The sequence below is a fragment of the Canis lupus genome, chromosome 14 (assembly GCF_048164855.1).
Source record: "Canis lupus baileyi chromosome 14, mCanLup2.hap1, whole genome shotgun sequence".
Lineage (NCBI taxonomy): Eukaryota > Metazoa > Chordata > Mammalia > Carnivora > Canidae > Canis > Canis lupus.
Window position 1 is genome coordinate 59,407,926 of NC_132851.1, and position 16,404 is coordinate 59,424,329.

The following is a 16,404-nucleotide window of genomic DNA, read 5'->3' on the forward strand; positions in this document are numbered from 1 at the left end:
ATAATCTTTGTATTCACTGATACGTTGGCTACAGAAAATAAAATAAAATTTGAAGATCTGTCTAACAGATTAGAAACTTAAAGATCTTAGCTTTTAACGTGTGTGATAACTTTAAGGATTTGGCATTTTCTAGACTTAAAAAAAAAAAGAAAGAAAAAAAAAAAAAACACCACAGGAAAATTGGCTGGAGCAAAGGTAAACCTCAGGAGGGACCAGATCCCCTCTACTCCAGCTGACTGTGATTTAACTTCTTTCCATCTCCATCCAGGCCACCCATCTAGTTTTCTGGGTAGTGAGATTTCCTTCCACTAGTTAAAGCCAGAGGATGTGTTCAAAGACCTTAATTCTGGGATTCTGCTTGGCATGCACAGGGTTACTCAGAGGAGTGGCACTGCAAGGTTTTCATAGCATAGCATAGAAATGGAGGTTTGCGTGTATCAAATCCTTGACAAATGTTCCAGCAGTTAAGTAAAACTTTGTTTATATTGCGTGCATCTCAACAGAAATTAAGAGCTGTGGAAACAATTCACGCAAGTGGTTGGCAATCTTCTCTCCTTCTCTCTTAGTGAATATGACAAGCTCACCTGCTGTGGAAGGCTGAAAATAAAGGACAATCTCACCACATTAATAAAACATGAACCACAACTGAATCGGAGGCCAACTAAACCACCAGAGACTTAGTGTGACGCTTAATTTTGTCGATGATGGAAGTACTTTAGCCCCGAGGTAACTTTCATGGAGGCCATATTTGCGTGCAAACCTTCACTTAAGCACTAGAGCTGGGCAGAGTTAATGTTCATGGGAGTGTAAACTTACAGTAAAAGGCAGGAACCACAGAAGATGTTACATCGCTCAAGCCAGTCAACTTTGGTAGTGGCCTAATGTTTTATTGAAGCTCATTCCTCCTCACAGGAGATTTGAAAACCCACTTAGTGCCCTCAGAAAATTGTCTGTTTTGGCTGCATGGACTGGTTCCTAATCACAGAAAGATAAAAACATCAAAATAAGCTAATAGGGTTTTGCCATGAAATACAGTCCCTGGAGAGCTTGAAGTAAAGGGGGGAGACTTCTGGGGGATCTATTAAGTTCAAGGGTTTAGTGAAGTTAAGGGAATATGCTCCAGTACAAAGAGAGGGGCCAGAAAGAGCATACAAGAGAAAGGGGAAGGGAGAGGAAAAAAAAAATATATATATATGTATTTTTTAGGAAATGGAAAAAAGCAAGACCCAGTAAATGAAGTAAAACCATCCTTAAATGTTTTATCAGTCAGTGTTTGAAAATGATGCTGAGGCATTGAAACAGAATTACGGTGCTGGGTCATTTGAAAAATATTCCTGGGGAAATAGTTTTAAATAAGAAATCATAATACAATGCCACCTGAGAAAAAAGACCTTTTGTGGAAGAGAATTTTTCCTTCTGCCAATTAGACATCCCAGACAAAGATTTCAAAATTATGTTTTTATTTATTGGCATGTTTCTTGAGAATGAGAAAACCTGATTTCTTTAAATAGTGATAATTTATATTCTCAACCAAACTGTGTTTAAAAATGAAAACATTTCAAATATTATTGGAGAACCCTTGGGGTATATTGCTCATCTGATTAGTTATTTATGGGATTTTAACCAAAGGCTTATGGAAAGAAGTCTGTGAAGGAAATAGTGCAACTTACAGAGTTAATACTTCTCAGTCTCAGTATGCTTCATTTGTCATGAGTAGACTATCCCTTTGGTTTAGAAAGTATGTGTTTTATCACCTTTTGTGCAAATGGCAAGGTTTTATATCTAATAACTCACAGAAATTCTTTCTGGGAGGCAATGGCACCCACAAACTGGTTCATACATTTGTTACACAGGGCATTGATGTTTTTGGTAAAGGTATTAAAGCACAGATTAGGATCATATATTCCCACATTGCACAAGTGTCCATGTCATTCTTGCTCTTTCTTAGCTCCATAGCAAAGAAAGGTTTTAAGGAAGAAATAGATTATATAAATGTGTGCCACCCTGACAGTTCTTGCCTTATATTGTATTAACTGTGAACCTAAGCCAAATACAGACTTGTAGAAATGATCATCATTGAGGTAAAATTTTCTATTATTTTTTCAAAACCTAGCAAAACATTACCTCAGGGAGCAGCTGCAAATTGCTTCCTCCTGTATAGCTGAATTCAGCCAGCATATGCATTTTGCGTGGTTCAGACATTATTTTTTCATTTTTTAATAGCTTGATCCAACTTTTAAAAATTGCGATGTTTTATATTCAAAGCCTGAACTCTAGCTTCCCTTGAAAGTCAGAAGATCTGGTACTACCAGCCCACAATATTAGTTGTTCACCTATCAGCTGGAACATTGCCAAGAGTAAGACTTACAATACCAGCCTCCTCCAAACCACCACTATCTCCATCTTCCCTGCTGTCTTATTAACAGGAAGACTAATCCTCTTTGCCATGTATTGTCACTCTTGCCCTGATTTTTTAAAATTTTTCATTAATTTGTGTGGTTATTTTTTTTAATTTTTAAATTTTCCCTATTTCTTTGCATCAAAAGTTGAAAAATGTGTATAAAATAAGAGAGCCTTAAAGTTCAAGTAAATAGAGGATATTTCTTTGGGGGTATGAAGAATGTGTATAGGTTGCATATATTATGTATTCCTCTATCTTCCACTTAGACTACCTTACTCTTCTAATTTACCTGCCTGTCCCCCATAAGGCATTCACATTTCAACCCCTTTTAATCCTCATTAGAATGGTAATCTCTCTCCTGTGAAGCCCTGAAGTATTTCTCATGAAACCTACCTGCCAACATTTTATTTAACAATGGATATTGTTCCTCCTTAGCAGACTCAAGGATCTTTGAGGACAAGCCTCATACCATACTTCAGTTTCATAGCGGCCAAAACACTTGGTTTAACACTATTAAATAGCCTTTAACAATTTTTTCATAACTAATGTGAAAGTAAAAGTAGATAAGAAACATGATGTTGATTTAATGGCAAGATACATTAAAGTATTACTATCCAAAAAAATTCCAGAATCTAGAAGAGAGTGGTTTGCCCACTATTTAATAAGTCTCTCTCCTTTAAATACAATAAATAAAGCAGTGTTCTGGACAAGACTGTCTTTACCACAGTTTTGTCCACTATGTCTTTTGCTCAAGGCTCTTTGGATTTGCCAAAGATAGGCCAAATTTGAAAGTGGAGTAAAATGTAGAATGGCAGTTTTAAATTCTCTTTCCGCTGTGGATGAGACAAATAGTTTATGACTATTGCATTGTACTTTTCTATAAGTAGCTTTACCTCTGCCTGTATTTGAATTAGAGACTTACTTGTTAATTGACCCAGTAGAGTCATTTAATATTTAATGAGTTATATGTAAGAATTATGTTCTATTAATTAACTTCAATAATTACCATTAAATAGCTAGGATTTCCAAATAATCATAGAGACTTGAATAGCTAAAGCAAACTATGGCTATTGTTGTAACACTGTTTAGATAGCTCTCCAGGGAATACTTTTTACGCTATCATACAAAATGTGTTAATATCCTAAAATTGTTCTTTTTTGGGTTCTCTTTCACATATTATAAAGTTTACTTTATTAAAACAAAATTAATTATAAATGGAATTATGTAATAATGTGGGCTATAAAAGTCACTTATGAATTATCTTCTATATGCCAGACATTAATGACAAGATTTTAGATGTATAAATCTAATGCTTGCAACAACTCTCATTGTACTGATGAGGAAATTGAGACACCTAGAGATTAAGTAACTTGTTCCAGGTCATTCTGCTCATAAGGGGCAAAGCCTGTTTTCCACTCAGCCTGGTTAGCTTCCTTGCCTGGGCTAGTAAATACCATATAATACTCCTTTATTTATGGCAATATCAAATGAAGTAAATGTGAGTTTTGAGAGTTAATTTCTTCCAATTATAAAGATATATCCTGGATATAATATTTCAAGAAGAGAACATAGGTACTCTGTTAAGTTCTGAGACAAATGTGATTATAAAGATTATTTTTATTTTTTTTATTTTTACTTTTTTAATATATATTTTTTAATTTTTTATTTATTTATGATAGTCATAGAGAGAGAGAGAGAGAGGCAGAGACACAGGCAGAGGGAGAAGCAGGCTCCATGCACCGGGAGCCTGACGTGGGATTCGATTCCAGGTCTCCAGGATCGCGCCCTGGACCAAAGACAGGCGCTAAACCGCTGCGCTACCCAGGGATCCCACAAAGATTATTTTTAATGTGCAAAAAAGATTTAGTGATTCTTTATCCCTCTCTCAATAGGTACCAAATTGGTTAGTGTTTAAAGGACAAATTTAAAACAGTAATAATAAAATACACTTATGCATTATCATTTATGAAAAAGCAGGCATATATTTTAGCACATTTACTAGGACCGTCATGTATGTTCTTGGCTTTGTGTAAATTGTGGATCTCCTCTCTCTGTTCCTTGCAAAGCTGACCTCTTCAAATTTTAGGCCCCAGAATAGAAATTACCTCCCTTGATGCACTTTTGCACATTACTTTGTACACATTTGACTACCACTCCATTAATTTCTTTCAGACAATTTATCTAAAATAAATATTTAGATAAATGTTTGTATATGTGCATATTGTTTCTTTCCCAGATTAGAGGATAAGCTTCAGGAATGTAGAAATCATATGCACTACAGTCACTGATGCATATAATATCATAGTGACTGGCATGAAGAAATGTGTTGCATAAAAGATTTTCAATGAGCTGTAATTAGTTTTGCACTAAAATATAGAGGGTTGGCAGTTGACAATTGGTAAGAACCCAGTAGGAAATGAATTGCAGAGAAAGCTAAAATGTATTCCAGTCTTTCATATTATAAGTAGTTTCAGCAATACTTTTTAGTGTTTCCAAACCATTTTCTTATACATTTCAATCAATAAAACGTTTAAGCATATCTTTCAAACATAAAAATATTCATTTACTCAAAGTATAATTTCACCTCCTTTGCTACAACCTTGGTCCTAGGCACCGTTATCTCACACTTAGACTCCAGCAATAATGTCCTAATTGGTCTTCCTACTTCTACCCTTACTTGCATACACTCTCATCTCAGCACTAAAGCCAGAGTGAATCAGATTGTTTGACTCTCTAATCAAATCCTGCCATCGTTCCTCAACTCACTCAGTAGAAGCCAAAGATTGCATGACAACCTATATAATCCTGAAAGATCTGGCTTCCAGTTAGGTCTCTAATCCCTATTCTACTTTATTCTACCTCTGCACCCCCCCTTTTTTTACTACAACCATGCTGTGTACTTTTTGTTCCTTAAAATAGTAGATAAATGCACAATTTAGGACTATGCATAGGGTGTTCCCTCTATCTAGATACTATTCTTTCCGGTATCCACATAGAGAACTCCCTCAGATCTATGCTTAAATGCCATCTTGGTGAGGACTATTCAGACCACACTATTTAAATTACAACTCAATTCTTCAAAACCCTCAATACCGTTTCCCCTGCTCTATTGTTTTGTTTTAATCATAGAATTTATCATCTTCTAATATATTTCAATGGATTATATTCTTGTCAAGCACTCTCAGGCAAAATATCCCTCCCTGACCATGTGACCTAATTTGGCCAAGGGAATGTGAATAGATGTGATATAAACAGAGGCTTTGTACAAGTCCTTAGAGTTTGGTTTGTCCCTAGGACTCTCAGATTCTACTGTGGGAAAAAAAAAAAGATTCTACTGGGAGAAGGACATGTCTGAGTAGTTGCTGTTCAAAATACAAAACCTATGGGACAGAATCCAACCTGGAACCTCAAGCCAACACCAAGCTACCTATACCCTGAAACAAAGTCATCCAAATACATTCCCTGAGCAAAGATCAAGAAAAGCAAGTGTTTATTCTTATAAGCCACCACATCTTACGGCAACTTATTTTAAATCATTATTGTGGCAATAGCTGACAAATATATATAGAATAAAATATATTTTATTTTCTATCTCTCTTCCTCTCTTACAATATAGTTTCCATGAAAACAAGTCACATTATTATTATTTTTTTGGTCACATTATTTTGTATGTCCAATGCAAAGCACAGTAAATGGTATGTAGTAGGCACTTAACAATAATTGAGTGAATAAAGGAATGTATAATAGCTAATTCTAAAGTTGCAGTATACAGTTAGGATGAATCCCCATTCATATACATAAGATGCATATTTGTATTTTGAAACACACCAGAATCTTTAGGGAATGACATCAAAATCTTTAGAGGAATTTGTTACTTTAAGATGTCAAAATTATTCTAAAATGCATTTTGTAAACTAACACGTAAGAGTAGCTAGACATCAGGGAAAAAAATGAAAAAAATAACCCCACAAACATTCAGAGGCTAAACATCACGCAACTAAATACTAACGACTCAAGGAAGAAATCAAAAAAGAAATATAAAGTTACATGAAGACAAAGGAAATGAAAACACACTGGTCTAAAATCTTTGGGAAACAGTAAAAGCAATTCTAAGAGGGAAGTTTATAGTAATACAGGCCAACATAAAAAAATAAGAAAGTTCTACAAATAAACAACCTAACCTTACACCTAAAGGAGCTCAAAAGTGAACAAAGCCCAAAGTTAATGAAAGGAAGGAAATTAAAAATACTAGAGCATAAATAAATGAAATAGAGACTAAAAAAGACAACAAAAATATCAATGACACCAAGAGCTGGTTTTTTGAAAAGATAAAATTGGTTAACCTTACCCAGACTTGTCAAGAAGAGAGGACCCAAATAAATAAAATTGGAAATTAAGCAGAGATAATGATATCACAGAAATACAAAGAACTATAAGAGATTATCATGAATTATATGCTAACAAATTGGAAAACGTAAGATAAATGGATACATACCTAGAAAAAATGCAATCTTCTGAAACTAAATCATGAAAAGAAAATTTGAACAGACCAATTACAAGTAATGAAATTAAATTGGTAATCAAAAAACACCCAACAAGTAAAAGTTCAGAAATAAACAGCTTCAAAGTTGAAAAATATATCAATACTTGAAGAGATAATAAGTATTTTTCTCAAACTAGTTCAAAAAAAAAAAAAGAAGGAAAGCTTTCAAATTCAAAAGACAATACAAAAAAGAAAAAAAAAGGAAGGAAAAAAGAGAAAACTACAGGCCAATATCTCTGATGAACATATAGATGCAAAAATCATCAACAAAATATTAGTATATTCAATAGTACATCAAAAAAATATTCACCATGATCTAATTGCATTCATTCTAAGGAGCAAGGGTGGTTCAATATTTGCAAATCAATATGATGCATCATGTTAAAAAAGAGAAAGGGTAAAAAATATACATAGGTTCATCTCACAGGTACAGAAAAAGCTTTGACAAAATAAAACATCCTTTTATGATAAAAACTTTCAACAAAATGGGGTTAGGGGGAACATATCTCAACATAATAAAGGTCATATATGAAAACCTAGAGCCAGCATCATACTCAATGGTGAAATACTGAAAATTTTTCCTCTAAGATCAGGAACCAGACAAAGCTGTCTGTTCTTGGCATTTTTATTCCAATAGTACTGCATGCTCTAGCCACAGTAATCAAACAAGGAAAAGATATAAAAGGAATCCAAATTGGTAAGGGAGAAATAAAACTGTCACTATTTGCAGATGACCTATTATACATAGAAAATACTAAGGACTCTACCAAAAATCTATTAGAAGTAAAAAATGAATAAAGTTTCAGCATACAATATTACTATATGGAAATTGGTTGTGTTTCTATACCCTAATAATAATTAACAGAAGAGAAATTAAGAAAACAATCTATTTACAATTGTACCAAAAATAATAAAATATCTAGGAAATAAACTTAAAGGGGTAAAAGAACTAAATGAAAACTATAAAATACTGATGAAAGAAATTGAAGACAACACAAACAAGTGGAAAGATATTCCATGGTCATGAATCGGAATAAGTAATACTGTTAAAAAGTCTATACTACCCAAATCAATCTACAGATTCAATGCAATCCCTATCAAAATACTACATTTGTCATAGTGCTAGGACAAATACTACTAAAAATTGTGTGGAACTACAAAAGATTCCAAATAGCCACAAAAATGGCATGGTATTGCCATAAAAATAGACGCACAGATCAAAGAAATGGGATAAATAACCCAGAAATAAACCCATACTTCTATGATCAACAAAGGAGGCAAAAACAAACAACAGGGAAAAATAGTCTTTTCAATAAGTGGTGTTAGGAAAACTGTACGTCTACATGTAAAAGAATGAAAATGGACCAATTTCTTATACCATACTCAAAAATAAACTCAAAAGATTAAAGACCTAAATGTGAGACATAAAACCATAAACCTCTTAAAAGAAAAAACAAGCATTAATTTTTGGGGACATTGGCCTTATCAACATTTTTCTAGATATGTCTCCTCAGACAAGGGAAACAAAAGCAAAAATGAAAATGCAACCTACTGAGAGAAAGAAGATATCTGTAAATGATATATCTGGTAAGGATTTAATATCTAAAATATACAAAGAACTTACACAATTCAACACCAAAACAACAAATAATCTGATTAAAAATGAGGAAACTTCAACATTTTTTAAGGATGACATAAAGATACCCAACAGATACACGAAAAGATGCTCAACATCGCTAATCATCAAGGAAATGCAAATGAAAACCACAAGGAGATATTATCACAGACCTGTCAGAATGGCTAAAATCAAAAACACAGGAATAACAATGTTGGTGAGGATGTGGATAGCAAAAGGAACCCTCCTGTGCTGTTGATAGGAATGTAAATTGTCATGGCCACTGGGGAAAACAGTATGGCAATTCCTCAAAAAAAAATTAAAAATAGAAATACCATAAGATTCAGTAATTCCACTACTGGATATGAACCCATAGAAAATGAAAATACTAATTCAAAAAGATATATGCACTACATTAATTGCAGCAGTATTTACTATAGCCAAGATATGGAAGCAACCTAAATGTCCATCAATAAGATGTGATACTTACACACACAGACACACACACTGGAATATTACTCAGCAACCAAAAAAAAAAAAAAAAATAGATGAGATCTTGCCATTTGTGACAACATGGATAGACCTGGAGGATATTATGCTAAGTGAAATAGGTAAAACTGAGAAAGACAAACATCACATGATTTCGCATATTTATATGTGGAATCTTTAAACAAACAAGAACAAAAACAAAACATAAAATCAGACATCTAAACACAGGGAACAAAGTAGTGGTTGCCAGAGAGGAAGTGGGTGGGGAGGGGTGAAATAGATAAAGGGGATTGAAAGGTGCAAACTTTCTCTTTTTTTTTGAAAGGTGCAAACTTTCATTTATAAAATATTTAAGTCGTAGAGATGGGGCACCTGAGTGGCTCAGTTAATTAAGGGCCCAACTCTTGGTTTCAGCTTAGGTCATGATCTCAGGGTTGTGAGACTGAGCCCCAGTTTGGGCTTTTGTGCTCAATGTGGAGTCTGCCTGAGAATCTTCCCTCTCCCTCTCCCTCTGCTTCTCCCCCCATTCGTGCTCTCTCTCTAAAATATAAATCTCAAAATACATAAGTCATGGAGATGAAAAGGACAGCATAGAGAATATAGCCAATGGATATTATAACAATGTTGTATGGTGACTGAGGAATGTATAGAATTCTTAAATCAATATGTTGTACACCTAAAACTAATATAACTTTGTATGTCTCTTATGCTTCAATTAAAAAAAAAAGAATAACTAGAACATCCAAAAGAGGTGAATAATGATCAGGATCACTTATTTTGCTAAATATTAAACTACATGGTAAAGCTACTACTGTATTAGAAACACTTGCACTGGCATATGGATGGGGAAATATTGCATGAAAGAAAAAAAATGTAAGAAGTGTGACATCACCAAGATGGCAAATTAGGAGACCCCAGCTTCTATTACCTCTCAAAGATCAACAATAAAGAGAGCTTTCTATAAACCAAAACAGTTCTGGGAGAGCAAAGTGTCCACTTAAGAAACTTCACCAATGAAGCTTCACCAATGATAGAAAAAAAGACCTGATAATAATTACACGAAAAATGAAGAACAGCTTCATTTTGTCTGTATCACTGACCACCTCCCTACCTTCCCACCTGGAGTCTCACACTACTTAGCATCAAGAAGGAACTAACCAACTAGAAAGATCACTCCACCCTTCCCCGGGAAAAGTGAATGCAGGGTGAATAACCAGCTTCCCTAACCCTTGAGGGCACTATATATAAAGAACCCACTTCGCTTTTACTCCACCCAGAAAACAGCAGTTCTGAGATATAGAGAAAGCTGGAAACACAGAAGAAGAATAAGGGGTACCAGTATCAACTATGCAGTGGGAGTGATCACAATTTCCAGTGACCCATTCCACAGAGGACCCTAGCATCTTTTGCCACTGAAGAAACCAACAGCCAGCACAGCCTCTACAGAGCCCCCACAGATTTCATCAGCTTTACTTTCACAGATATACACATTTGCAGACGCTACCATTGAAATCTTTCCTGGTCCCTGCCCCTGCAAAAATCAAAATCAAAATCAATCAATCAAGAATCAATCCTTCTTGGTCTTTCCCCCAACCCCTATCAAAACCTGGGATTCAAGCAGGCAGCCAGGCCAGGCCTCTGCCACTACACAACTGCCCAATGCCACTCTAAATTCCAAGAGTCCACCCCTATCACCATGTATACAATTGGCACTAGGCCTCCAGTCATGTACCTGTTTACCAATTGCCTGAATTCTGTCATTGGCCTCCTCCACTGCTATATGCATATCCATTGTGACACCCTGCAGCCATAGAAGTGCACATAGACATCTAAAGCCCCTACAACTTCCTGTGAGCCTGAATTTGGCCCTATCACCAATCATTGGTCTTCACCCCTGGATTCATATATGCTAGCCACTCCAGCTGTACACTAGCATGAACTCCTAAAAGCTATCAGATTTCTCAGCAAAGACTTTGCAAGCCAGGTGACTGCAATGATATATCCAAAATGCTAAAAGACAAAATAATGCCAAGAATACTTTACTCAACAAAGTTGTCCTTCAGAAACAAAGGTGATATGAAGAGTTTCCCAAACACACAAAAATTAAGGGATTTCATACCATTAGACCTGCCTTACAAGAAATCCTAGGGGTGTACTTCAAGCTGAAATGAAAGGATAGTAATTAGTACCATAAAGACATGTAAAAAATACAACACGCTGAGTATATAGTCAGATTCAGAACACTTCAATAGTGAAATACGGTGGCATGTTAACCACATAACTCTAGTATAAAGATTAAAGGACATAGGCATTTAAAAGAGCAGCAACTATAAAAAATTGTTAATAAATACACAGTATAAAAAGATGTCATTTTTGACATCAAAGACAAAATGTAGGGGAGAGTAAAAGGGTAGTGTTTTGTGTGATCAAAGTTAAGATGTTATCAGATAAAAGTAAACTTTTATATCTCTAAGAGGTTTCAAGTAAGCCTTGGGATTACCAAAAAATGAGATAAAGAGAAGGGAATCAAAGTATACCACTTAAAGAAAATCATCAATTCACAAAGGAAGACAGCAGGAGGGGAAGAAACAAAGGAACCACAGATCAACTAGAAAACAATGAATAAAATGGGACGAGAAAAATAAGTCCTTACAAAAGGCACAGCATGTTGAATGGATTAAAAAACTAAAACAAACAACAAAAACCAAGACCCAACTATAAAAGACTCTCTTTAGCTTCAACGACACACACATACACACATACACTCTGTATGCTCCACAACTGCTCCACAACTGTGGAGCACATAAATATATTAAGCAAATACTAACAGATGTGAAGAGAGTAATAGATAGTAATACAATAATAGTAAGACACTCCAGTTCCCCACTTTCAATAATGGGTAGATCATCCAGACAGCAAATCAACAAAGAAAATGTTGACTTGAACCGTATTTTAGACCAAATAGACAACAGATATACATAGAAATCTCCATCCAACAGAAGCAGAAAATATATTCTTCTCAAGTGCACATGGAATATTTTCAAGGAGAGATTATATGTTAGGTAACAAAACAAGTCTTAACAAATTTAAGAATGAAATCATACCAAGTTTCCCTTTCTGACCACAATGATATAAAACTGGAAATAACAAAAAGAGCTCTGGAAAATTCACGATACATGAAAATCAAACACACTCCTGAATAACCAATGGGTCAAAGAAGAAATCAAAAGGAAACTTTATCTTACAAAATATCTTACAATAAACAAAAGATAAGAAAAATATAACAAACAAAAAAGAAACACAGTATAACAAAACTTATGAGATGTACCAGAAGCAGTGTTAACATGGACTTTCATAGTAATTAATGCCTACATTTAAAAAAAGATCTCAAAATAAACAACATAATTCTAAACCTCAAAGACCTAAAAAAATAAGTTATTTTGCAGAGAGTTTGCAGAAAGAACTAGATCCGAGAAGAAATAAATCAAATAAAAAATAAAAACGATGATAATAAGAGGTGTGTTTTGAAAAGATAAATAAAAATTGACAAACCTTCAGCTGAAATTATCAAGAAAAAAATAAGAAAAGTACTCCCATGCATAAAATCAGAAATGAGAAAGGTTACAACTGATACCAGAGAAATGCAAAACATCATAGCAGACTACTATGAATAATTATGTCAACAAATGGGATTACCTAGAGGAAATGCATAAACTTCTAGAACCATGCAACTTACCACTTTTGATTCATGAAAAAATCAAAATTTGAATAAACCAATAAACAAGTAAAGGAATTGAATCAGCAATCAAAAATTGGTCAACAAAGGAAAGCTCAGGACCAGATGGCTGCACTGTGAATTCTAAATACTTAAAGTAGAATTGATGCCAGTCCTTCTCAGGATGGGACACTTTCAAAATAATTTATGAGGCTAATACTACCCTAATACCAAAGTCAGATAAAGGTACTACAAGAGAATATCCCTATTATAGAAGCAAAAATTCTCAACAAAATAGTGGCAAAACAAATTCAACAGCACATTAAAAAGGTCATATGTCATGACCTAACAGGATATACCCCTGAGATGCAAGAATAGTTACATATGCACAAATCAATAAATGTGATATACCACATTAATAGAATGAAAGACAAAAATCATAAGATCATTTCATTAGATGCAGAAAAAGAAGTTGACAACATTCAACCTCCTGTCTTGATAAAAACTCTCAACAAATTAGGTATAAACATGCCTCAACATAATAAAAACCGTATCTGACAAGCCAACAACTAACATCATACTTAGTAATAATAAGTTGAAGATTTTCCCTCTGAGATTAGGAAAGAGATAAGGGTACTCACTCTTGCCACTTTTATTCAACATAGTACTGTTAGTACTAGCCATAGTAATTAGGCAAGAAAAAGAAATAAAAGGCTTTCAAATCAGAAATGAAATAGTTAAATTGTAAGTTTGCTGATGACATAATCTTTTACATAGATAATACTAAAGATTCTACAAGAAAATTTGATAGAATAATAAACTCAGTATAGTTTTAGGTACAAAATCAGCATACAAAAACCATTTGTGTATCTATATACCAACAATGAACTATCTGAAAAATATATTTATCTTAGTTACTTACATAGTAAGTACAGTTACTTAGTAACTGTTTATCTATATAACCACATTTACCAAAGCATCAAAAACAGAAAACCAAAATTTATTGTCATCTTTTAAAAAATTAAGAATTGTATACAAAAGTGTTACATAAATTAAAAGGATGAATACATTTACAGTTGTAAATGCAAAGTGTTTTCCAACTCAAAGCAATTAACAATCCATGGTATTCTGGCAGGAAAACATAGGGTAAGAAAGAAAAGTGAGTCCTAAGGCTCAGACCTTCTCAACCCTCTCCGACTGGCAAGACAGAAATGACAACTGGTCCAGGACCCTTGCCAGCCTCTAGAGAAGTCCTGGAATAGGTAACTCTTACACATTAATACGCTACACAATCAAGACCCTTGTGGTCTCTCAGATTCTCAAACCAAAGGATTTCTCTTCCATAAACATGTTCTCAACCTCATCCATGATTGACTTAGCAGCATATACTAAGGGTTTAAATCAAAGATATGTACAGGGTATTAAACATTTACCAATGGAATAGTTAACTTGGACACAAGGTCAAGATGAGCAACAAGTTCTGCAATTCAGTACTGATATCAGATCTAAGTTTCAAAGATAAATTTCTCTTCAAAGGCTTATTCCAGTTTCATGAGGCTAGCATGAGGTGTGTATATTTGCCAGGACAAATTTATACTTTGGAATTTGCTCACAGTCCATTTAGAAGCGTTTGAGGTGGACCACGGGGGCCCAACTCATCATACTCCTGCTTACTGATCTACATCTGCTAGAAGGTGTACAGTGAGGCCAGGATGGAGCCTCCAATTCACACAGAGGACTTTCACTCAGGAGGAGCAATGATCTTGACCTTCATTGTGCTGGGTGCCAGAACTGTGATCTTCCACATCCTATTGGCACTGCTGGGTTACATGGTGGTCCCAGCAAACAGCACTATGTTAGCATAGAAGTCCTTTCAGATATCAACTTCACACTTCATGGTAGAGTTGAAACTGGTCTCATGATTATCACAGGATTCCAGACCCAGGAAGGAAAGCTGAAAGAGCACCTCAGGACAGTGGAATTGCTCATTGCCAATGGTGATGGCACCTGCCCATCAGGCATCTCACAGCTCTTCTCTCGGGAAAATGAAGATGCTGGGTGGCCATCCCCTGCTTGAAATCCGGGATGACATAGAAAAACTTCTGGATGTTATTCATGATTTCCTGTTCAGGGTTTGTGTGTGTGTGTGTGGGGTGGTCTTGAAGCTGTAGCCACACTCCACGGGGATCTTCAATGAGCTGGTCTATCAGGTCTAGGCCATCCGTCCATAAGCAGGATGGTATAGGGTAGGGCATGTCTCTCATATATGTGCACAGTGTGGGTGAGCCCATCCCCAATGTCCAGGACAATACCAGTGGTGTGACGACAGCATACAGGAACAGCACAGTCTGGATAGCCAAGTACATGGCAGGGGGGTTGAAGGTCTTGAACATGATCTGAGTCATCTCACCTTTGGCCTTAAGGTTCAGGGGGATCTCGGTCAGCAGGATATAGAGCTCCTCAGGGGCCATGCACAGCTTGTTGTAGAAGTTGTGGTGCTGGATCTCCTTCATGTCATCCCAGTTGATGACAATGCCATGTCCAATGCAGTACTTGAAGGTCAGGATGCCCCATTTGCGTTGGGTCTCATTCCTGATGTAAGAGTCCTTCTGGCCCATACCCACCATAATGCTCTGGTGTCAGGATTGCCCGACAATGAACAGAAACATGGCTTGGGGGGCATCACCTCTGCCAAAGCCTGCCTTCTACATGCCAGAGCCATTGTCAACGACAAGTGCAGCTAATTCCTCTTCCATTGTGGCCAGTGGAGGTCTTGGCAGTAGATCAGAGAACAAGTGGTGGTACAACGTGGAGTACAGGCCAGCTGCAGCTAGAGAACTTCCATGTTTTTTTAATTGGTATCATGGACACTTAGCCTACTGTCATGGTTGGTAATACCATGGAGAAAAAAAAAACAAAAACAAACAAACAAACAAACAAAAAAACAAAAAACAGCCTGGCACTCTACTTTAAAAATTTTCATGTTTGATGCATCTTCTTTCATCACACAAGATCCTTCGCCTTCTTTGCCCAGAGTTGAGATGATAACATCTTTGTGTAGAAGTGATCCTGCTCCTCTAAAGGTCGCCAATAAGCAGTAGAATCTGCATAGTGAACTCCACAGTTCTCTGCGAGTTCTTCAGTTTCATTCTCATCCATCTTCAAAGATGCCTTCACAGGTATCTCCTTCCTGTAATTTACATAAATTGTTTACTGTATTGGTTTTTTTACTGCTATCATAACACATTAGCACAAATTTAGCAGCTTAGACAGACACAAAGTTGTGATCTTTTATTTCTGTAGGTCGGAAGTCCCGTGCAGGTTTCAGGGTCAGTAGGGCTATGTCCTGCCCTGATTGCTCTGTGGGATAATCGGTTTCTGTGCCTTTTCCAGCTTTTAGAAGTCTGCACATCCTTTACGTTATGCTCTCCTTCCCTCATCGGCAAGGTGCCAGATCTGTCTCTAAGCTCAGCCAAGAAAGGTTCTTACTTTTAAGGAACCGTGTGACTTGGGGCACCTGGGTGGCTCAGGGGTTGAGTCTACCTTTGGTTCAGGCCATGATCCCAGGGTCCTCGAATTCCCACATCAGGTTCCCTGGTTCCCTATGAGGAGTCTGCTTCTCTCCCTCTGCCAATGTCTCT

General features: G+C 35.9%; 1 pseudogene; it reads right to left on the reverse strand.

The window, feature by feature from the left end:
• Window positions 1-14,372: 14,372 nt before the first annotated feature.
• On the reverse strand, window positions 14,373-15,519 carry LOC140603560 (actin, cytoplasmic 2-like; annotated as a pseudogene).
• Between the last annotated feature and the right edge of the window lie 885 nt (window positions 15,520-16,404).